We start from the raw sequence: 10,872 nt of genomic DNA on the forward strand, positions 1-10,872 counted from the left end.
AATTAATCATTATATAGGAAATAAAGAACTCAGGCTTCTATATAAGCTAAGAAAATTAGTAGCTTTCTTCTATAACTGAAAACCAAACAAAGCTTGAAAGGGTGTTAAAAGCTGCCTAAGGGACAGTGACCCATTTCAGAGGAGAATTACAGCACTGTGTAGCTGAGATTTTCATTTTTCCCTCATTGTCAGTAATTTTGTGTAGCACAGTTAATTCAGGAGAAAACTAAGAAAGCCAGGAGATAACACCAGTTCTGAGCCCATATCTTTTTCTGACTTGACCACCTGTGCTAAAAACTAGCCTGACAAACAAGGTAAAAATGCTTCCAATTACCCAGGCAAACCTAAAAGGACCATTTTCAACTAATTCTGTAACAAAAGTCTTTCTGGTGTCCACTACAAAACACCCCTGGTTTCTGGAATCTGTTACTGCAGGTTTTGCTACAGTAGCTGTGAAGATTTAACTTGTCAGCAGACTCTTCTTTTTTTAGGAATTAAGTGTTGCTTGACTGGCCACTAAATATCCAGGGCTCACATAACTTATACCAATTCAAAATATGAAATAGACTTTTAGTTGTATACATACATATACATGCAAAGTTAATTAATTAATGTAATAATGTATTATTTTTTGTCAGTGTTTTTGTATACACACATTTCATTTATACACTTGAACAAACTGAGGAGAATAGCTGGTTTACATCACATTGACTTCTATTGTTTTTCTGTTAGCTTTTGACTTACCATGTAAACTTTTTCTTCATGTCTTCAAAGCTCCTTGGAAAAAGTTCTTTAAATACAGTGAGTTCATAAGGGTAAGACTATAATCTATCCCTTGTCCTTGAGTTACCACTTCCATTCTTTGTTTTTACATGCCAAGATAGGAATTTTCTTTTTTCAGATATAACTATCATTCTTCTGATGGTACTATGCATTTTAATATTTACGAAGAGTCATGAAACCTTACTTTTGTAAGAAATTACGTTACAGAAGAGATACTTTGTACAGATCAGTAAAGACTGAATTATATCATCACTACTTCTAATGAATAAGCTGTTACTACAGATGCTGAAAGAATCAGTTTCTGTGAGACCTCTAACACAGCTGGACACTGTTCAAATGGCTAAACATTGCACAGCTACAACCTACATTGTTTCCTGCTTCAGAGGAAGAACACTCCCTGCTTCTGAGCTGCTCAGCAAGCGCAGGGCTTTTCCAGACCAGCCATTATGAAGCATCCCATAATTTCTTTTTCTTCTCTTTTTGAAGAAAACATTTCTTCTACTCTGCATCTCTGTGAAGTCTGTCCCTTCTCCCCCCACTACTGCTTCTTTTTTTTTGCCGTTTATCTTTCAAGACTGATTACTCTGGCCTCCCTGCCAGAACATGGGTTTCTTTATCTATTATTTAACAGCACTTTCAGATCAACTCCATCTTCACTTACCTCCTAAGACTTAAGGTTAGGTCTTCTGGGTTTGCCTGTATGAGTTCACAACCTTTAGCACCCAAAACAGATTAGGAAGATTTGTTCTTTATACAGATCTAGTTCTAGCAGAAGGTTATTGCTATGGGAGTAAAAAAACCAAAACACCACCAAACAAAAAACAAACAACAAAACACTGAAAGACTGAGTTCAGAGTTGAGTCATGGTAGATAAAAAAATTGACTTTCAGAAGATTTGCTCAGAATTTCATTTCCCCCCCACCCAAAAAAAAACCCCTCAGTGTCTTTTGGAATTTAATACCTGAATTTATCTTGTCTATAAAAAGACATATTTAGTATTTTAAATCTTTATCTGGCTTTGACAAACTCATAGTTCTGTTGGACTACACTTGTTTAAGACAAATCACAGTTAAACTGTGGTATTGACTGAAACCATCATGGCTGGAATTAATTATCCATCTATTCTTTTAAATAGTACTTAAATTTATTTTAATGGGTTTTTTCCTCTTTACTTGCCTGTTGGTAGCAGAACAAAGAAAGGAGGAGGGCAAGTTTTCCCAAATCAGAGACACAGTTTTTTGGTTTTTTTTTAAAACTAACCATAAAGGAAAAATCATTAATGAATGTAAGGTGATAGTTTTAGAATCTAAAGCTTTATGTAGCCTCTGTAGCCATACAATAAACTCTGTAATTCTGGTATACGTTAGTATGCACACAACATACAAAAACCCCCACTGTCATAAGACTGCTAGGTGAAGCACTGCAGGATTAGAAAATTACTGAATTGCAGCTCTTTAAAATCTTCATTCGGTCCCCTCATGTTCACTCGATGGTAGGTTGTTCACTTGTATGATCACTTGCTATTTTTCCACAGTGAAGACATGGACATGCTTATAGCACAGAAGGCAACAGTGCATTCTTTTCCATCAGTTCTGCTGTTGTGTGGACATGCAACTTATCATATGTCAATCAAAATCCCACAGATACGGAGTAATAATGGTATCACAGTGTTATGAGAAAGTAAAAAATACATAAGAGTTGTAGTGAACCAGTATAAAACAGATGTCACAAAAAAAGTACTCTGTAATTGAACTGGTCTGTATATGAAGACCTGAGTAACAAAAGTGGGATTAAAGGTAAAGTTTTAGGCTATGCTTTTCAGAACAGATCATGTGAACTTTTGTTATGAACTGAAAATTCATTATTGGCAACAACAACAAAAAAAAAAAAAGACCTGATTGTGCTGGTCAATTTGATGATCATCATGATTATGATTCACTACTATGATATAACTTCACATGAAGTAAAATAATTTGATGATACAGGAAATCATAGAATCATAGAATCATAGAATCGCAAGGGTTGGAAAGGACCTTAAGATCATCTAGTTCCAACCCCCCTGCCATGGGCAGTGATACCTTGCCCTAAACCACGTGGTCCAAGGCTCTGTCCAACCTGGCCTTGAACACTGCCAGGGATGGAGCATCCACAACCTCCCTGGGCAACCCATTCCAGTGCTTCACCACCCTCACTGTAAAGAACTTCTTCCTTATATCTAATCCAAACTTCCTCTGTTTAACTTTGAACCCATTACCCCTTGTCCTACCACTACAGTCCCTAAGGAAGAGTCCCTCCCCAGCATCCTTGTAGGCCCCCTTCAGATACTGAAGGCTGCTATGAGGTCTCCACGCAGCCTTCTCTTCTCCAGGCTGAACAGCCCCAACTCTCTCAGCCTGTTTTCATACGGGACGTGCTCCAGCCCTCTTATCATCCTCGTGGCCCTCCTCTGGACTCACTCCAACAGCTCCGTGTCCTTTTTATGTTGAGGACACCAGAACTGTACGCAGTACTCCAAGTGAGGTCTCACAAGAGCAGAGTAGAGGGGTAGGATCACCTCCTTCGACCTGCTGGTCACACTTCTTTTGATGCAGCCCAGGATACAGTTGGCTTTCTGGGCTGCAAGCGCACACTGCCGGCTCATGTTAAGCTTCTCGTCAACCAACACCCCCAAGTCCTTTTCTGCAGGGCTGCTCTGAATCTCTTCTCCGCCCAACCTATAGCAGTGCCTGGGATTGCCCCGACCCAGGTGTAGGACCTTACACTTGGCTTGGTTAAACTTCACAAGGTTGGCATCTGCCCACCTCACAAGCATGTCAAGGTCCCTCTGGATGGCATCCCTTCCCTCCAGCGTATCAACCGAACCACCCAGCTTGGTGTCGTCGGCAAACTTGCTGACGGCGCGCTCAATCCCACTGTCCATGTCGCCGACAAAGATGTTGAACAGGACCGGTCCCAACACCGATCCCTGAGGGACACCACTCATTACAGGTTTCCAACTGGACATCGAGCCATCTACCACAACTCTTTGCGTGCGGCCATCCAGCCAGTTTTTTATCCACTGAGTGGTCCATCTATCAAATTGATGTCTCTCCAATTTAGAGACAAGGATGTCATGCGGGATAGTGTCGAATGCTTTGCACAAGTCCAGGTAGATGACATCAACTGCTCTGCCCCTGTCCATCAGTTCCGTGGCTCCATCATAGAAGGCCACCAAATTGGTCAGGCAGGATTTCCCCTTAGTGAAGCCATGTTGGCTGTCACCAACCACCTCGTTGTTTTTCATGTGCCTTAGCATGTTTTCCAGGAGAAACTGTTCCAAGATTTTGCCAGGCACAGAGGTGAGACTGACTGGTCTGTAGTTCCCCGGGTCTTCCACCTTCCCCTTCCTGAAAATGGGGGTTATATTACCCTTCTTCCAGACATCAGCAACTTCACCTGACTGCCAGGATTTTTCGAATATGATGGACAGTGGTTTAGCAACTTCATTCGCCAGCTCATTCAGGACCCGCGGATGGATTTCATCAGGTCCCATGGACTTGTGCATGTTCAGGTTCTTAAGATGGTCTTGAACCTGATCCTCTCCTACAGTGGGCCTAAGGTCTTCATTCTCACAGTCCCTGCATTTGCTTTCCAAGACTTTTGTGGTGTGGTCAGAGCATTTGCTGGTGAAGACTGAGGCAAAGAAGTCATTAAGAACCTCAGCCTTCTCCAAATCCATGGTAGCCAGTTCTCCTGATAGCTGCTGGAGAGGGCCCACATTGTCCCTAGTCTGTTTTTTATTCGCTACGTATCTATAGAATCCTTTCCTGTTATCTTTTACATCCCTTGCCAAACTTCATTCTAGCTGGGCCTTAGCTTTCCTAACCTGGTCCCTAGCTTCTCGGGCAATGCTCCTATATTCTTCCCAGGCTGCCTGTCCTCGCTTCTACCTTCTATAAGCTTCTTTTTTCCCCTCTAAGTTTCCTCAGCAGCTCCATGTCCATCCATGGAGGTCTCCTGGCCCTCCTGCTGCACTTTCTTCTAGTCGGGATGCAACACTCTTGAGCACGTAGCAGGTGATCCTTGAATATCGACCAGCAGTCTTGGGACCCCCTGCCCTCTAGGACTGTATCCCATGAAACCTTACTAAGGAGGTTCCTGAAGAGGCCAAAGTCTGCTTTCTTGAAGTCCAGGGCAGTGAGCTTGCTGCACGCTCTTCTCACTGTCCTGAGGATCTCAAACTCAACCATCTCGTGATCACTAGAGCCAAGGCTGCCCTGGAGCATCACATTTCCAACCAGTACCTCTCTGTTGGTGAGCACAAGGTCCAGCATGGCACCTCTCCTCGTCGGCTCCTCTATTGCTTGAAAGAGGAATTTGTCTTCCACACAATCGAGGAACCTCCTGGATTGCTTGTGCCGGGCCGTACCGTCCCTCCAACAGATGTCAGGATGGTTGAAGTCCCCCATGAGGACCAGGGCTTGCGAGCGTGAGGCTGCTCCTATCTGTCCTCTTGATCAGGCGGCCTGTAACAGATCCCCACCGTAATGTCCCCCATTGCTGTTCTCCCTTTGATCCTGACCCACAAACACTCTGTTAACTCATCGCCAGTCCCCAGACAGAGTTCCATACTCTCTAGCCTATCACTGACATAGGTAGCAACACCCCCTCCCCGTCTGCCTGGCCTGTCTTTTCTAAACAGCCTGTAACCTTCCATTCCGACACTCCAGTCATAGGACCCATCCCACCATGTTTCTGTGATACCAATGACATCATATTCCTGTAGCCTTGCACACATCTCTAATTCCTCTTGCTTGTTCCCCATACTACGGGCGTTTGTATAGAGGCACCTTAGCCGAGCTCCAAACGCAGCCGACTGAATGGCTGGGGCAGCTGGAACATCTCTACATCGCTTCAAGCACTTATTACAGGTGCTGGCAACTGACCAGGAGTGTTGGGATGGATCAATGCTCCCCTCCCCCAACACATCTAGTTTAAAGCTTTCTTAACCAGCCTGGCAAGCCTCCTACCAAAACAGCTCTTCCCCTTCTTTGTGAGACCAGCTCCACCAGCCTCCAGTAGATCTGGCCTCCCAAATGGAGCCCCATGTTCTAAATAGCCAAACCCCTGACTATGGCACCAGCATTCTAACCATTTATTAACCTGCCAAACGCGCCTAGCTTTTTTAAGGTCCTCCCCTTTGTCCTGGAGAATCGATGAAAAATCTATCTGAGCTCCAGAGCCCCTAGCCACCTCTCCCAGGGCTCTGTAGTCCTTCTTAATGTTCTCCAGGCTACTGCTATCTATATCTCTAGCACCCACATGGACCACTAGAAGGGAGTAATAGTCAGCAGGACTTACTAGAGCAGGCAGCCTCTCAGCAACATCCCTGATCCGAGCCCCTGGCAGGCAACACACCTCCCTCGAGACTGTATCAGGCCGGCAGATGGGTGCCTCTGTGCCTTTCAAAGTAGAGTCACCTACTACTATGACCCGCTGCTTTTCCTGGAGGCACCAGTAGTGATCCTCTTTAGGTGCATCAGCAGGATGCTCATTAGGTGTGGTGGGTGCTTTCTCGTTAGCCCCCTGCAGAACTGCAAAGCGGTTCTGGGTGGGGACATCAGATTTAGGAGGAAGCCCCTTGTCATTAATTGTCCTGTTCCTCCTTTTTTAGTTCGTTTTTCTCGTGACTAATTCCCAGCTTCCTGGGTTGCTGCCCTCCTTCTTTCCTGTATGAGCAGTGCTGGACGTTTGCAGCCCCTGCACAGTTTGGGCCTGGAGCAAGCAGCCCAGCTTCGTCTCAGCTTCCCTGGCATCTTTTAGCTCTCCAACAGCCTCCCGCAGCTCAGCCACCTGCTGCAGGAGGACCTCCACCAGGGCGCACCGAGTGCAGCCCTGCCCATTGTGCACCCTCGCCTCAAGAGACCAGTCGAGGCACTTTCTACACTCCGAAGTCTGCGCCGCAGCCTCCCCTCTCATCGGCTCTGTCTGGGTGCCTACGCTGGCCACCGCCGGGGCAGAGCTCCCAGAGCGGGCCCTGCTCCTGAGGCGAGTGCTCACCAAACCGCCGCGCTCCTGGTCACTCGTGCTCCCTTGGGTGGGTTTTTACCCACTGAGGGCTGGTGCCGTCACTCCTGGCGCCGCCCCTGTGAGTCAGCTGCTCACGTCAGCTGAGCTGCCGGCTCCTGGGCAAGTCCTGTCGAGGACTTGAGGCTCCCTCGGTGGCTGTTGCCGCTCCGAACTGAGGCTCCTGGACGCTGTGCTTCCCCCTGCTCCGGTGTTAAAGGCGTCCTCTCTGGAGATACTCACCTCGGCAATTCAAATGAAGTGTTTCCTACTATTTGGAGTAAATTCAGACAAGGCCTTATACGATTTTATCATATAACGGTTAAAAAAGTTTTCCTGTGTTATCATATAATCTTTTACATTTGAACCGTGATCCTGAACCTAAAATATTGATTCAAAATTTTATATTTAGACAGTCAAGCACCTAGTGCCATCATTTTATGGAGGGGCGAAGATTGTGCATTTTGGGCTTGTTTGGGGTTTTTTTTCTTTGGGGTTTTTTTTTGTTTTTTTTTTTTTTTTAAACTTGTAATATTGCCATTGCTTCTAATTACAGCAAAGGACAAAAAATAATTTTGAGAATCACTAGTAAAGTACATTAGAAAATAAGTTGGAGACATTCTAGGAATCAGGACAACAGTGGGTCTTACCTCCACTTTTTACTACCGTGTTAATTTGATAAACGTTTACTTATGGAAATGAGGATCTAATAACCAAGAAAATCCAATTAGAGGAGAGAAACAGTAAGTTCAGAAAATTTGCCCTCATAGTAATGTGTAATTGTCAGCAGCACCTCACTTCTTGAGGGAGAGCTGTTTTTACAGTAGTTTTCCTTTTGTGAGCCCTTCCAATGGAAAACAGTTTTCAGGAAACACTTTGGCTTTTATTAGGAAGTAGTAGCAACTGGGCATTTTATGCATTTTTCTTTAAAATGGTGTTTTGCATGCCAGCGGATATTTATTATTATATTTATTATAGCTGGGATGTCAGGTGTTTTGTTTTTATCTACCCGTTTATGCTATTCAGCACTGTTCTCATGAGGAACTTCATGTGGGAGCAAAAGTACAACTTCATAATGTTTAGCTGCACAGATCATGCCTCAGGAGGTTCAGTTCAGTATCTGTGCCATATTGCATGATGGTTTCAAAGGAAAAATAAACACTTTGATGTTTTAAATGATCTGTGAACAAGATGAGATAAAATATCTTATATTTTTACCTGAGAAGTGTACCATAAATTTAAAATAATTTATGATGCCATAGGAAGAGAATTATCTTAACATTAGTCAGTGTTGCCTCACTTGTTCTGGTTGCCTCAAATTCCAAGAATATAGGAACAGGCCACTGTTGCCAACCAAGAGACACAAGACAGTTTTAATTAGCATAGCTTGCAGCACTCATAATACAGCAGCTTATCAAGTATTTTTAGATGACCCAGAAAAAATAGCTCTTCTTCAGAATAAGAAAGACGGTAACAATATAGAATATAATATATTTTATCAGTGCAGGTCCTTTTTTAAGGAATAAGTCAAGCTATTTTTCTCCAGAAACTTTAATTTGTTAACCAACAGAAGAAGTATTGTGGGTTACACTGTGCACCTGGATAAGTAAACTGTAAAAAGAATAAAAGCAGCAGATTAAGGATATATGATCCTCCAAAACTATGACAAGAGCTAGAGATATGTTCTTTAATTTCTTGTGTATATATAATACTTCTTAATTATGCATAAGTTATTCCTAAGAGACATTCTTCTGATGAGGTACTTATTCTACCAGAATTGTAAGCTTATACAAAAATGTAATTAATTACTTATTATCAAAATACAAAAAATACTGATGGTTTCCTCTACAAAATATATTCTTTTGAAATGACTATAAGATCCTAGTCTAATTTCTGTTGTTTTCCTGTGAAATATTGGACGAAAGTGTGATATGGGGAAAAAAAAACTTAATTCTAAATATACAGTGTTTTATAGCTTATTCTTTTGTATTTTAGAGGTAAAATATACTTTCTAATAAGCTTTATAAATATTGCTATCATCCAAAAAATGGTGGCTTGAAATGTTTCAGTCGGTCCACAAAAAAAAAAAAAGGGGGCATTTAAAGATTTTCTTTATTCTCAAGGGGAGAATAAAGCAGAGACATCTTCTCATAAAATATAAAGGAAAGTATACGTACATATTAAATAATAATTGTTATACTGTTACTCATAAATTGCACTGTATTGAATAGGATACTCTAAGAAAACTTTTGCTAAAATTTTCAAAGGAGGAAAAAATCAGGCATCTTATATTTAGTTAATTCAGCAGCTATAGCTCATTCAGAATCTTCAAATGTTTCAGCTTTTCTGTACAGCTGGATACTATTTTCTTATTTTTCCAAATACTCCAAACCTCACAAGAATTAACGTGCACATTAGACTTTCCTCAGTACTTTCATTTCATCTGTCTATTTTCAGGGGTCTCTTGCTATATGTATTAATTAATACTTTAACACCACAGATATCCTAGACCAGGAAATATTTACATTTATGCGTTTATAGTATATTTCAAAATTATATTATTCACCTGTATACAGATTTCTTCTGTCTTGAAAAAAATCTTATGTAACTATGAAAATACAAATAATATTTTTTACTTGAATTTTGATTTTAAAACCAACCTTTTAAATATTTAAAAAAAAAATGGTGAGGAAAAACACAGATGAAAAAAAGGTTTCTGAAATTGCTTTTTTCCCCTTAACCCTGAATAATCCAGTCTTCCCAGGAAATTGTCATCATAATTTTCAAAACTAACTATACTTATGGACCTCTCAAAACTACCAGTTCACTGAATGTTTTCCAGAACTCTCCGGACATTGCACACCAAACTCACAACATGCTGAAAACCATTAACTCCTCTTGCAGTACATGACAATAGGCAGAGTCCTGAAAACACCAAAGCTCTTCTGGGTGCTTAGACTTGCTCAGCTCTTCGGAAAAAAACCAAAACCAGATGTCTTAGAAAATTACAGCTTTAAGAGTTGGCCCTGGAGTAAAGAAATTGGACTTCTAAAATAGCAATGATATTTTAATTAGTCAAACAAAAATGTCATTTTTTAAAAAAAGCAAGAGAATATGCTGTCACTAGGTGATATTTTAATGGGTAGAGAGGAGGGAGGAACAAAAGAAGTGTATGACCATGTATTTTAGCAGCTAAAGTTAAAAAAAGGCACAAAGCACCACAAACAAAACCTTCAAAAACGTATTATTGGAATAACACTACTTTCTGGCAAAAGGGTTAACAAAACAATGTATAGAAACAGATTAAAAAAAAAAAAAGATTGGGGTAGTTGCAAACTTGCTTGGCTTAGTAAAGAATGCAATGTAATTTGCAGTGAGAAGTAACTGATAAAATGAAACCACCTGTTTCATATACGCTTTTGTGCACAGCTGCCTGATAGACATGAGATGTAAAACCCATAAAGGATTTTGAGGAACAGAAGGAAAAATGTCATAGATCATTAGGTATTAAGGTAGCAAGCAAAAGTCTGCTAATCCTTTAGGCAAGGAACTCTGCCAAATAATGGGTTTAATCTCTGTCTAATAATGTTGCTAATATTTGCTCAAGAAAGAGCTACTAAACACATAAATCACTAATAAAACATGTCAAAATAAAGTAAGCTATTGGTTCTGGCAATAGTTTGGTGGTAAGTATTTAAAAATGACTTTGTATATTATCGCAAGTTTGGTCATGGAGTTACTAAGAAAGGATGCTGTAGGGAACTCTCCACTGAAGCAGTGTAGAGCCCCTAGGTTTAAGCTAATATTCACTGCAGTGTTGAGCTCCGAAACTGGATTTGTGTCACTATACTTGTTCATGTTACACAGCCCTTATTGTCATCATGGCGTAGAGGTGTTTTAAGTCTAGCCTTTATCAGCTAGGATGGTATCGATACATATAGTTTAAGCTTAAGCTTGTGTATCTCACAGTATTTTCCTTCCAACAGTCTTGAAAAGTGATCTTGCACCAGGTATTTCCATTTTTCTGCCACTGTACCCACACAT

This window comes from Strigops habroptila, chromosome 6, assembly GCF_004027225.2.
Source record: "Strigops habroptila isolate Jane chromosome 6, bStrHab1.2.pri, whole genome shotgun sequence".
Lineage (NCBI taxonomy): Eukaryota > Metazoa > Chordata > Aves > Psittaciformes > Psittacidae > Strigops > Strigops habroptila.